The 14,024-nt window shown below is 44.2% G+C and overlaps 1 non-coding gene across 1 annotated transcript; it reads left to right on the top strand.

The window, feature by feature from the left end:
* The first annotated feature begins 513 nt into the window (after positions 1 to 513).
* Positions 514 to 586, top strand: trnat-ugu (transfer RNA threonine (anticodon UGU)). Its single transcript has one exon. It is a non-coding gene; the product is annotated as a tRNA-Thr (tRNA).
* The last annotated feature ends 13,438 nt before the right edge of the window (positions 587 to 14,024 follow it).

Here is a 14,024-nt window from a genome sequence, read left to right as displayed (position 1 = left end):
TCTGTATACCAGTGTAAACAGTGAGGACTAGTCTTCAGCACCCACATTGAGCCTGGCTCCATTTGGCCTCCAGTCACCTCTCACAAACTACCATTGCCCTTCACTTTTCCTGACCTCCCCTCTGTTCTTGTTTTAAACTTATTGCACGCCAGGCAGTTTCAGCTGGCATTGCTGCTGTGGAACTGTAACATGGAATGAATCGATTTTGACTGACCAGTGACGTAATTCTGCTTCTGAAGATCAGTCAATATTTCGTATTTATTACTGTAAATGATAACCATTAACAGGCTATGACAGTGAAGGCACTGAATTGTAATCACTGGACTAGCAGGAAAGATTTGTTTATGTCACTCAGGACACTATCTGATTCAGCCTTGCATTCTCCCATCCTTCTGCATGTGATGCCGCTCTGCTGTGTTTTGGTTTTGTTACGTCTTGATTATAATCATCTCCAGTTATCTAATACTTTGTCATTTCTAATACATGAGACTCTCTTCCTGCACCTGCATTTCTGGCTCCATAGCTCAGTGGTTAGAGCACTGGTTTTGTCAACCAGGGGCCGTGAGTTCAAATCTCACTGGGGCCTTTGGTAATTTTTCTACATCTTCTGCTTCCAAGATCGAAAGGTGCCCTGAAAAGATTATCTGAAATTATGACTATATCATTTCCTCCACAGGCCAGAAATGTCCCTGAAATTCCACGTTCCTGTTCGCCCTTCCACGTGTTTGAGGCGGACCATTCGGAATGGCAGGAAGCAGCTGGTGAGAGTGATGTTTGTTCGGAAGAGCGAGGTGAAGCAGTATAAACTGCAGAGTGGCAGATGAACAATGGGGGAGGAGCACAAACCCCGGGCAGCCGCCGAATGCTCCCTTTTGTTGCTGTCAACAGGTTCCTGGTTACAAAGACAACACTCACTCTGAATCGGCCAGAATCAGCCCAGTGAGAGTTTCCTTCAGTCTAAAAGGACAAGGATGGGCAATGAAATTTCAAATTAAGACTGTGATTTCACAAGAAGAGCAATTGTCTTTTGCCAGTTTTACTTTTCCAAAACAAAGTCTGGGGCATGCATTGTGGAGACACAGAAAGAGTCTTATTCCACCCACTGCAGAGACATCCATGTCACAAGAAGCCAGCTCTCCTGAACCCAGGGCCACCTCCCTTCGAGCCTTTCCACTTCTTGTCTGTTCCCAAGTATCCGATCGTGCCAGAGCCGAGATTCTACTTGTATTCCTGATCTTTACACTGAATTCTGACTATTTCGATGTCTCAGATCAGCTAATGACACCGAGAGCATCAGAATCAATCTCCCCGTGCCTTAAAGAAGGGAAAGGTGCCTTGCCTTATTCTGCTCAATCAGAAAGTTGATCCTTTGCTTTCCCTTGAGTCTGAATCACAAAGTGTGATGAAAGATTTACGAAGCTGGAGACTGGGTTCGCTGTTTTGTTTCCTTTCCACATTTCCAACGACCAGCTGGCAACTTTGGAGCCGCTTATAATGTTGGGGGTGGGTAGTGATGGGGTTTGGTAGTTTGATTAAGCTGATAGCAAGAATTTCTTTCAATTGACTAAGGTCAGTAAACAGATACTTTCATTTAAGGACAGTTGAAAGAGACATAGTTGCATTGACATAGCGCTTATCATCCCCAATGAGGAAGCCAGTTTACTGTGAGCAGACATGGTTTAAAACTTGACTCATTTTCCTCCGAATGTGATATAAAGTCAGGAGTCACACGATATCAGGTCACAGACGAACAGGTTTATCTGAAATCAGGAGCTTTCAGAGTGTGGCTCCTTCCTCAGGTGAAGTGGATGCATGTAATATATTCACAGCAAAGACGCTTTCGATCATAATCTGAAATTGATTTCATAAAGAGCCGCCTCCATGTTCTACCAAATATTAAAAATGAAACACATGTCAAAGGCAATAAAGCCTCACAGAGGATTCGAACCTGCAACTTCTTGCACTGACGACATCTAGCTGAAGTGACAATCAGACCACGAGACTAATGACCCAGTCTGATGAAGCCCCACTTAACAATAAATCAGATGCCACTCACGCAGTGGTAGTGTCCCTACCTCAGATGTGGGCGACCAGAGGCGAAGCTCTCGCTGCTCCAGAGGTGTGTAATAACATATCTGAACATGTTGATTGGACAATTATTCCCCATTGCTTCAGGCAGTGAAAACCACAAAGAGCATCTTCTCATTCTGTCTCCCTGTTCCTGGGACGGTTCTATTTGTCCCTTCCGCTGGGACAGGGTTCACTCCATTGGCAGATGCATCAAATAATTTCCCTCCATGGGCAGGTAGTGCTGGAAGATGGTATATGCTCTACCGCTCCCTTTCAAGCACTGGAAGAGGGATGGAGCAGAGCTGTGGAATCAGGCTTGTGCAGCAAGTAATAAATGACAATTTGAACTTCTGTCGAATGACATTTATCAGAGACGGACAGAAGCTTGGAGAGCTGCTGTGAAAGAGAGAAGACAAAACTGGAGATTAGTCCCTTCAACAACTTAAAAGGGGATCTTTCTTTGCAGCCTGTTTGGTGTTCAAAATTTGTCTGCACACAACAACCCTGCAAATAACACCTTTGCAATGCGGGAGTCTTTTCCTTTGCTGCATCCAGAGCAGGAGTTAATGTCTGACACCAACAGTCCCAGATTAACAGAACCTGAGTGAAACACTCACTCACTGATGGACGTCCCCAACGGTCCTGAGTTGCGGGGCTGCAGACAGTACAATGCAGAAGGGAGGGTTCAAAATGAGCCATTGTTTCTCTCCCACCGCTCCCTCTCAGAGTCAGGGAGAGTGATGTCATCAATCCATGGCCATTCAACCCATCAAGCCACAGTGTCCCAAAACCACTTGTATTTCTCAGTGATATATCTCCCTAATGGTGGTGTCTGCACCATAATGCTCACAGAACCCCTACAAAGTGGAAACAGATCCTGCATCCCAACAAGTCCACACTGCACCTCAAAGCATCCCACCAACCCCACTCCTCCCATAACCCACGCATCGCCAAACACTACGGGGAATTTAGCCCGGCCAGTCCACTGAACCTGCACATCTCTGGACTGTGGGAGGAAACGAGAACAACTTCAGGAAGCCGGAAGAGTTTGCAAACTCCACATAGACTATCTCCGGAGGGCAGAATTGAAGCAGGGTCTTGTGCGCTGTGAGGCAGCAGTGCTAACCACTGAACCATTGTGCCTTCCCATGCTCTCTCACACTGCTGATCCTCCAAATATTCACATCTGAAACGGCATGGGGTATTACTGGCAGAAATGAAAAAAAAGCTGCACTTGATGTGCTTCAACTTCCTCAGTTTATTCCCATCTCAGATAAGAGGTTTTACAGTTCAGTTTAGGGCAGACAACAGAGAAAGCAGAAGACCTTCATAAGTATGTCACCTCCCCTCTGCAAGCTTGGCCAGTGTATCAATATGAGATATTTATTTCAGGCACATGAAGCTATGGGAAACAGAGAACTGATCAAAACACAGGATGCGGGACAGAGCGCAATATGCCTGTAGCAAAAGGCAGAGAATGGTTTCGAGTTTTCGATCTCTGGAGTATGGGCCCAGCATGCTCCCGCTGCATCACTCTGTTGCTCTAGCTCATGACTTTTTCAACAAGTATTTAGCTTTTCAACTGTTGTGTGGCATGTACCTTAAAGAATGATGTCAAAAGATCTTCACTGTTGTTCTGTAATCTTCTGTGGCTTAGGCATGTCACCTTTGTGTAAGTATTACCTTCGTCTAAGTTCCCACATTCTGTTGGTCGAGCTGTCATTCCACTCAGAATCACAAAATTTGTCAAAATGCAGACGGAGACCATGTAGCTCGCCTTAGCTGTGGGTGCGTCGGGTCTCCACAATAAGTACACGAGTGTCTGTTTTAATATCATTCTCCTGCCTTCTACCTGTAACTCTGCACATTGTGGCTTTTCACAGAACCATCAAATTTCATTTTGTGTGGCATGAATCTGCCTCTTTGTTGCAGTCAGGCAGGGATTTACAGGTCCACTTAGTCGTTGTATAAAAATGTGCTATGTCATGTAATTCTTACTTCTTTTCGTCATGACTTTACACCTCTGCCTAATTGATCTCGATCTTTACAGGCATGTGAGCATTTTTATCCTGGGAGTTCTCCTGTTCATACCATTCACAACTTGGAAAGCTTTACTCAGACCAGTTTACTGTTCTCCAAGAAGAACTATATCAACTTTCCAATCTATCTTTCTTGATGACATTCTTCACACGTGTCAGTGTTCACGCAAACCTGTTCAGCACTGTCTCCAGTCACTTTGCCTCACAGCTTCCTGAACTTTCACACATACATAATTGACCAATAATTAAGGGTAGAATTCATTCTGATGATTGGCCTTGGACCTAACTGTCAACTTTTCTCCTTCTCCTCTGCTGCCTGACCTGCTGCATTCCTCCAGTTCCACACTGCAACAATTCTGTCTCCAGTGTTTGCAGTTCGTGCGATCTCCAGAATCATTCAGATTGCGGAGCACACATTCGGAAACACTCTTGTGCTTTGAACAAGTGTTTCTCTGTGCTGGGTTCACAATGACGTTAGAGCAGCTTCGTTTCTCACAAAGCTGGTTGAGTGATTCAGTGAATGTCAAGAGAAGAAATCTGGGCTCGTCCGGGATTTGAACCCGGGATCTCTCGCATGTCAGTGGCATATTAGACCGAAAGCGAGAATCATACCCCTAGTCCAACGAGCCATCGAACAGAGGAACACCTCTTTCAGAGTGAGGTACATCCCACTTTGTTCAGGGAATTCAAAGCAGCAAAGACTTTCAAGAATATTTTGATCTCAATCTGTCTCCCTGCTCCTGAGACGGTGCTGTTTGCCTGTTCTCCTGGCACCGGGTTCACTCTATTGAGTGAATATTATACAATTTGTTTCCAATTGGATCACAGAAAGTTTTGAAAGATTTGTGAAGCAGGAGATTCTGTTGCTGTTTTGTTTTATTTCCATGTTACCACCTTCCAAGTGAATTTTGTTTCTAAAGTTTTGTTGCAATCTTCAGGCTTCATCATGCCTGGGGCTGAGGGAATTCAGATTTGTGGAGATATTCAAAAGGCCAGGATTGTTCTGTTTCAAGCAAAGAGGGTCAAATGGAGATTTCATGGCAGTAGACAGTGAGAAACTGTTTCCACAGGTGAGGATCAGTAAACAGGTAAATAGGATTTTAGAACATGAAGCATAAAGAGAACTGCACTTAGAGAGGACTTTTCACCACCAGTGATGGTGTCTGTTGACTACATGTAGGGCTTGTTTAAAACTTGCTTCCTTCTTCCCCGTGCACAATGTATTCACTGCAAACACTCTCAGGGATCTCAGTCTGAAATTGATCTCATTGAAATCAGACCTCATCATTTTGATGTGTTTTGAGCTGCTTCCCATAAGTCCATGCAAATGAAATAAATATCTCATATTGATGCATGGGCCAAGTTTACGCAAATGAGGTGACACGTGTCTGAAGGCCTGAATGGCCTCCTCATGTTCTGTCTCGGCCTGCGATGGTCTGATTTGTTAAACCAGTTCTCTGAGATCGCAGGAATAAAGTGCTGAATTTGAAAAACATCAGCTGTAGTGTTTTACATGCAATGGATACCCTGCAGTAATTCCCCATGCTGTTTAAGGAAGCAGTGTCCTTCAGGTGAAATGAGAAGTTGTGAGTGACCAAAGGATCGGAGACAGCATCACGTCACAGATACAGTTCACCGTTATTAGGACAGATATTACCGATTGTGGATAACCATGGAGAGAGACAAGTGACAGAGAATCTCCGTGCACTCGATGGGCCAAACGTCTTCTTCCTGTACGGGAATGACGCCATGGGTTTATGACGTCAGTCTCTGTCGCTGTGATGTGGCGATGCCGGTGAAAAGTGTCACTTAACCTGATGGAGGAGCGGCGCTGTGAAAGTTTGTGATTTCACATAAATCTGTTGGACTAGAACTTGGTGTCGTGTGACTTCTGATTTTGTTCACTGTCTCTGTGACAGAGCAGGCGAGGGAGACACAATGGCTCATTTTTAACCCTCCCTTGAACTGCCTGCAGCTCCGCAGCTCAGGGACGTTGGGGATGACTCTCAGTGAGTGAGTGTTTCACTTGGATTCTTTTAATTAGGAACTGTTGGCGTCAGATATTAACTCCAGCCCGGCCACAACAAAGAAACTGACGTCCGCATTGCAAAAGACTTTCTGCAAGATTGCTGTATGAAGTCGAATCCTGAAAACCAAACACGCTGCAAAGAAATGTCCTGTATTAAGTTTCTAAAGGGAATAGTCTCCAGTGTCAACTTCTCTCTTTTCTAGCAGCTCTGTATCTTTCTCTTTGTCTCTGATTAATGTCACTTGATGGAAGTTTCCAATCGTGGTTTATAATTTCATGACGTCTGATTCTGCCTCTTCTGCTTTTCACCTTTCCTGTGTTCAAGAAGGAGCCGCAAAACATATACCATTCCCAAGTACTGCCTGTCCGTGGGGGGAAATGGATTGATCCATCTGCCATTGAAGGCAGCCCGGTGCTCGGGGAAAGGAGCAAACAGCAGCAGCCTTGGAGCAGGGGCAGAATGGGAAAAAGCCGTTCATTGTTGCTTTCACTGCCTGAACTGAGATTTTTTTTTAAATGTAAGCAGCTTGTTCAAAGATGCTATTACTCACCTCTGGAGCAGATAGAACTTGAAAGCTGTCTCCAACATCCAAAGGTCATTCATTGTATGACAGTCAACTAGATTACGGCAGAAAGCTGATGCTCGATGAAACTGTTCATTGGTGTAGAGGTGTGAGGGTCGTTGATGAGGATTTCAGAGGTCCCACGTTTAAGTCCCACTTGAGCCCTTGTTATCTGCAGCAGTGTCCTCTCTTCGCTGTTTGACATCTTCTCGCGAAAATCTTTGGGAGTGTACGAATGTGGTTCATTATGAAATCTAAGACCGTCTGAGATGCCAATGGGCCTTTGCAGTGTCAGTCTCACTTTCGGAGAAGAGGGAATCGAACTGTTACTGCGCCTGGTCAGTGGAAAGAATTTCTCACCATCAGCTCAACCAAACTACCCAATGCCAACCATAACATGACAAACAAAACAAAATCTGTTAGTTGGGAGGCGAAACATGGGAATCAAAACCTGTGCCACAGTGTTGAGGGGGCCAAACCCTAACCACTGGGCCACCAGGGAAAGCATTGTGGCCCTTGCCATCTTTTCTCAATGGCACTGCTTTAGCCTTTTCAGCCTATTGTTCATTTTGGCTGCAGGTCAGTCTCTCTCCCTCTTGGAGGTTTTAATCGTATCGAAAAAGACCATTTGTCCATCTTGTCAGTGTGTGTGTTCAGATCTTTTCTAGTCCCAGTTTCCAGTGTTTCTCCCACTGCTTTTGGTTTTCTTAATTTGAGAGTGCAAATTTCAATGAGATTATCCCTGGAATCAACGAATTGGACTGAAGTTTGAGATGATAAAAATATGCTAAAGCACCTTGAAGTAATCATCCTCATTTTAAGCCACAGAGGGAGATACAAAGATATATCCTCCGAGAATGACAGAGGCCTTTGGATTAAAAGTGCTCTGTATCCTCACCGTACACACGGTTCCCTGGCAAAAGGCAGCTTTATGTGGAACACAAGCAGTTACTCTGACAATGGGAGCCATTGCCATGAGCTGAGATATGAAATGGACAGTGGGTTGAAATAGTCCCACACTGAAGTTGCTCATGGTCAACTTTCAATGTCCAAAATGCAGCTATCCAATCACTTCAGCTGCTTGGAATCCAACAAAAAAAAACTGCAAAAAGAAAAAAATCTTTGGAAGCAACTGTCTTTTTGCAAATGTGGGAAAGCTGTCAATGTCATTCCAGAGGGGGAAGATACAACATTTCCATTTTCTAATCCAAAGTCAGATGCATTACCAATTACACCCACTGCTCCACACATGTTGCTGCATCTTTCATCCTGTCCACGCGTGATGTTAACAGGGACATCCGCGGAAAGAGCATTCGCAGAATGAATAACCAACTAAGTCAGTTGCTGTCACTGCTTCACTTCAATGTTCTCCACTTGGTAAAGCGGTGAATTTCACTGGCAAATGACACATTTGAGATGTCGCATGCCAGCATCACTGTCACCCGTTTCTCTGCCACATGTTTCACTGCTACAACTTGCCATCGTTTTATTCACAGTCATTGTGATGCTCTGCCTCTCGTATCTTTGTTTTATATTATCTCCTCACAACTTATAAATGACTTCTAGTCTTCACATGCCCCATACTAGCGAAAAGAAAATTACCATTATTAGTGTCTACACGTCTCGTTATTTTATAAACTTCTGTCAGGTCGCCTCTCAACCTCCGAAGGACTAGAGAAAATAGTCACAGTCTGTCCAATCTTTATTTATAACTCAAACCTTCCACACAGGTAACATCTTGGTAGCCTTCTTGTTAATACTCACCAGCTTAAAAATATGGCTCCTACAACTGTGTGACCGAAACTGCGCACTGTATTCCAGAAGAGGCCTCACCAACGTCCTGTGCAACTTCCGTGACTTCCCAACTCCCAAATTCAAATGACTAAGCAAAGAAGGTAAGTGCGCCAAAAGCCTGTTTAACCACCCTGTCTAAGTGTGCAGTAAACTTCAAAGGTTTCTGTACCTGCACCCCTCGGTCCCTAAACAGGCACCTTAACAGTGAGACAAAGGCTGTGGGGAGGTGGGGAATAGTTTCAAATTTCTTTGACTTCACGTGCAATGAAATTTATTGTACACGTGCAGCTGAATAAGTTCGGCAGTTCATTCTCCGTGAAGCATTATAAATGGAATATATTTTCAATTAAATAGTAAAGTTAGACCCTTTCGATTCGGAAGGGAACTGTCGTGCTTCCCGTTTTACACTGGTGCCTTAAAGATTTAACCACATCCCGATGATTTGAGGTACATTTCATACTTTCTGAGCTCCATCCAAGAAATCCACATACAAGGGTCTGTCTTTTTTTTTTGCATTTTGAACGCTCCCTTCCTCTCAGCAGCTCTGTATTTAAATCTGATAACATTTCTAACTAAAGTAGAACGTAACATTCGAACGGCTGAATTCGATAAATCTGATTCCATTTATAGTATTTCACTGACCTGTGCGAGTTTGCAGCAAAGTGAATAAATTGAAATGATCTTCACAGCCCTTTTCCCCCAATTTAACTCAGTGCAGTCACCCATGTGAGAAATGTCTTTGAGCTGAAAAAAATCACCTTCTTTTCTCTCTCCGAAGATATTCATTCACATTGTGAATATTTGCAGGTTGTCTGTCAATCGTTGAATCATTTCACAATGCACAGAACTTTTTTTTGCAAACTTTGGCAGAATTGACTTTCTTCAATACCCTCTTGAAACATGACAAACTGAAGTTGCTCCAAGTGAGGCTTGAACTCAAAGCCTCAGCATTGGCAGACACCTCTATACTGCCAAATAAGTACTACATGCTGACCGATTGTGCCACTGGAGCAGAGCACATCCATGTAGCTCCATATTTTGGATTATACCTTAATGGTTGGCAAATTGCCTGAGGGCTGGGATATGAAATCTTCACTCGTGGGTTCCGAAGATGTTCGAGGAACTTGATTAATTACACAGTGCTAAACTGCATTGAAATGTACATTTTCAAGATTTTCCTCGACTGTCCCCTGAGCCCTTGATGTTTTTGCTCTGCAGAAATCTGTCAATTGCATTCTTGGACAGACTCAATAACTGACCTCCACAGTCTCTGGGGCACCGACTTTCAAAGCTTCAGCTCACCCTGAGTTCTCTCCCCTCAGTCTGCTGTTTGGGGTATGCCCCTGTTGTGGGAAATTAACTTCATTGTGTACCTAGTGTTGCTCCCGGCATGTCCTCTGGCATTGCACCCTTTTTACACTCGCTCAAGTGTTGCCCTGATTGTGCCATGGCTCCGTGTCACAAGGCTCAGGAAAGGAACACAGAGCAATGCCCAGCAAAATACATTTTGTGGGTAAAAAGCAGTTATTCGGCTTTCTGCGTTATTCAGTCCATTTGCGAGTTTTGCATCATTTAGAATTTTGAAACTGTGCACCTTGTACACCTGTGTGGTTCATTAATATCTATCCTGAGGAGAGGTTGTTGCCAATACTGACTCCTGGGAACAGCACAGTCCACTCTCCTTGAGTCAGTAAAACAATTCCTCACAGATAACATTACATCCCCATGGCAAAGGGCCTTTAGAGCAGATTCCCGACAGTGTGGAAACAGGCACTTGGCCCAACAAGTCCACACTGCCCCTTGAAGGATCCCTCCCAGACCCATTTCCCCTACCACCCACACCCCCCTGAACTGCACAGGCAATTTAGCATGGCCAATCCACCTAGTCTGCACATCTTCAGACTGTGGGCGGAAACTGGACCACCTGAAGGAAACCCACACAGACACGGGGAGGATGTGCAAATGCCGCACAGACAGTTTCCCTGAGGCTGGAATCAAACCTGCGTCCCTGGTGCTGTGAAGCTGCAGTGCTAACCACTGAGCCACCATGCTGCCCTCACATGCCCTTTCATGCCACGACACTCTTCATAGAATTTGATTCAGCAACAAGTCACCAAATTCGTTTGCAAAATTCACACAACCGACAGGTCACACACTACACCCGCCATCATCAACTTTCACCATGACTTCACTCAAGGACACGTTCCAATGCTTTCGTGAAGAGTGAATGCATAAGAACGTAACACAAAGGTAACTTGAATTTCACATCTAAAATTGTAAATGAAGAAGAGGCCAGAACTGGGTTTAGAATATCATGTTTAGCACCACAGCTAGAACTTCAGCCCGACAAGTGAGAAATCTACCCCTGAAGCCCCAACATCTACATGGTAACTTGCTCCATGTGCCCAGTTGGAAACCTATGTGAAGGAGCATGCTGTCAGATACAGCACCTGTGAGCATCCTCCATTGTTCTATCTAAAACTGCAACAGGAGCTGTCCATTCCAGTTGTGAGAGCAGCGGGGTAAATGTGAGAGACTTGATACTCAGTGTTGTAGATTCATTCTCACCATCATGACAGCAACGTTTAAGAGGCATTTAAACAGACACATGAACAGTAAGGTAATAGAGAAATATGCAACCATTGGCAGGCAGGTGGGATCAGTTCAGTTCAGAATAGCATTCGGCACAGCCCTATGTTACACTGTTTTATGTTCCACGTTACTGTTGACAATTCTCTGCTCGAAACAACACCGAAAGATGGAAACATAGGAGCAGGAAGAGGTCATTCAACCTGGCTCCGCTGACTCGCCATTTTTTAACATCATGATGGATCTAAAACTTTGATGATTTTTCCGACCTTATCCTTACAACTCCCGTTGAGAATTTAACAGTTATATATCTCTAAATATATTGAAGGTGATAAATTGAATGAATAACGTGAATGCTATGTTGGATTTCCTGATAATTATGCGGGTATGTTGGATGAGCAGATGTTTCTGGTAGATTTCGTCTCTGAAAATTTGCGTGAAATGGCGAAGTTTCTCTTTCATTTGATGTATGTTCATTGGAAGACAAGTCGGAAGACATAATGGGAGGGAAAATCATGTTCCTTCCCATTATCTCATGTCAACGTCCTAATTCAATTATCTAGTGATACACAGAAGGCGGATTCTACACGTATTGACAGAATGTAAAAAGCAATCAGAAATGTCAAAAATGTGCTAATGCAATGGGATTGCTTTGTGTCGAAGAGGTGAAAAGCTGTTTTGCCCGAGTCACCTTCACGTCACTTGCTGAGGACAGAATAAGTGAGAAGGTGTTTCACTGGAGCTCACGAGCCTCGCTTTCATATTCCTTCTTGTTTAGCTTTCCTTGATCCTTTGCAAAAGAAAGAAAAGAAAATGGAAACAACATTACTTAGTAACCTGGCTTGTCCTTTTTGCAGTTTAACATCCAACGTGGCTTCGACTCAAGAGCATACTTTAGTATTCGTTTCTGTACAAAAGCGCAAGTCAAAAGGTTCAAGCAAGTGTGAGAATTCGAAAACGACAAATCAAGTTGTGAGGTTGTTTGAACCTTGGTGCAGGCATAAGCTGCCACCTGCCTTGTCTTTCTCCTTCACAGTCAATTTTCCCGCATAGCTTTCCAGTCAGGGACCCGAACAAATGTCAGACGGCAGCCAGCTGATTCGGGCACCTGTGTTTGAAAACAAGGAAAAGAAACGCAATAACTTTTACGAAATTCCAAGCTGCTTATTTAGAGACGCACAAAAGGTAGTTTATGAGCACATTGACAGATCGTAAAAGGCGATCAGAGATGTCAACGAAATGCTAACAGCATGCGATTGTTTTTTGTTCAAGAAGCAATAAGTTTTCACGCCTGAGCCACCATCACTTCACATCCTGGTGAGTGATGAAACTACATGTTGCTTCACTTGAGCTTCATGTGGCTTGCTTTCCTATCTCTCCTGGTTTAGACTTTCTTGCTCCTCCTTGATATAAAGAAAAAAATGAATGGATGCTATATCAATTGGTAGCTTGTCTTGCATTTCCTCAGTTTCAATGCCAGCATGTCTTTGACTTGAGAGCATACGTTAATGCTCGTGATTCTGCGAGAGCAAGTGTCATGAGGTTGGTCTGAGCTTGTAAATCCCTTCACTCCTGTTGTGGACTGAATAAGTCGCTATTGTGTTCGCTGCTAAGAAATGCAAACATGTTTCTCTACTCCAAAATGTGACTGAGGGCTTCTGGTTTAGTTTCATGCACTTTGAGACATGGCAGATTCTGACGGAACTAGGACATACAGAGACTACTTTGAGATGTACTTGACAGAGAAGAATTCGCGGTGCACTGCGACGTGGGAAAATTAGGCTTTTCCTTGACTTTGGGCTGGAGCACTTTTGCACGAAAGGCAAAGGTGACACTACTCCACTACAGAAAGGATTAGGGCAAGCAAAATGCACTCTAAAAGGGGTGACCACCTCCGCACATTCATGGCCAGGAAGGAGCGAAATTTAACAAAGATTCACACTTCAATGAAATAGAATGAAATTCCCTACCACAACAAAAGCAGATATGGGCGACTTCATTTCGAGAAAGGTTGGCTGATGAGAAAAACAAACGAGAAAGCTCACTCCACGTCCATCCAGGAACCAATCGCTGTAAAAGAGGAACTCCACTATTTCCACCCGGCTTTGAACCGGGGACCTTTCGCGCTGAAGTGCATGTGATAACCACTACACTACAGGAACACAGCCCCGGCTTTGCCCTGCACTCTGGCCTTCCTACAGCATTCAAATTTGCAGCTGTTCAACGCTTCACGTCTCTTTTTACGAACAGATCAAAGTAGTCCAGCGTTATTGGCACTATTGAAAAATAAAATATATCATGTGAACCTGCCCAGAAAATATTCACATGGACGTTGCCAGGGTTGCAGGTTTCGGACCGTACGGCGATGCTGAATAGGTTGGGGCAGTTTTCCCTGGAGGGTCGGGGGATGAGGGACGACCTGGCGGAAGTTTATAAAAGCATCAGGCATATAGACAGGATGAGTAGTCAAGGTCTTTACCACACGGTGGGCGAGTCCAAACCTGGAGGGTGTACAATTAAAGTGAGGGGCAGCAATTTAAAAGCGACCTGAGGGCCATTTTTTCTTGCCCAGAAAGTGGTGCATGTATGCATTAAACTGCCAGATGAATTGTTGGAGCCTGGTAAAATTACAACATTTCCAAGGGATCCAAATGTGTGTGTGAATCGGGAGGGTTTAGAGGGATATTGACCAAAAGCTGGCAAATGGGGCTGCGTTAATTTAGGATATCTGGTCGATATTGGCGAGGTAGACCGAAGGTTGTCAGCTCTCTCCATTTCCATAATGAAACTGATCCTGTAACGCGATGAAAATGAGGAGCAGATGTTCTGTGCTCACCTGCATTGTGCATTGATTAGAAACAAAACCTTGCCTTCTGTTACTTTCAACTGAAACACAGGTCTTCCCTACCCAGCTTCAGCAGACCAACACGACAAGCATAA

Source organism: Stegostoma tigrinum, unplaced genomic scaffold, assembly GCF_030684315.1.
Source record: "Stegostoma tigrinum isolate sSteTig4 unplaced genomic scaffold, sSteTig4.hap1 scaffold_143, whole genome shotgun sequence".
In the NCBI taxonomy this organism is placed as follows: domain Eukaryota; kingdom Metazoa; phylum Chordata; class Chondrichthyes; order Orectolobiformes; family Stegostomatidae; genus Stegostoma; species Stegostoma tigrinum.
This window is presented reverse-complemented; position numbering and strand designations above follow the sequence as displayed.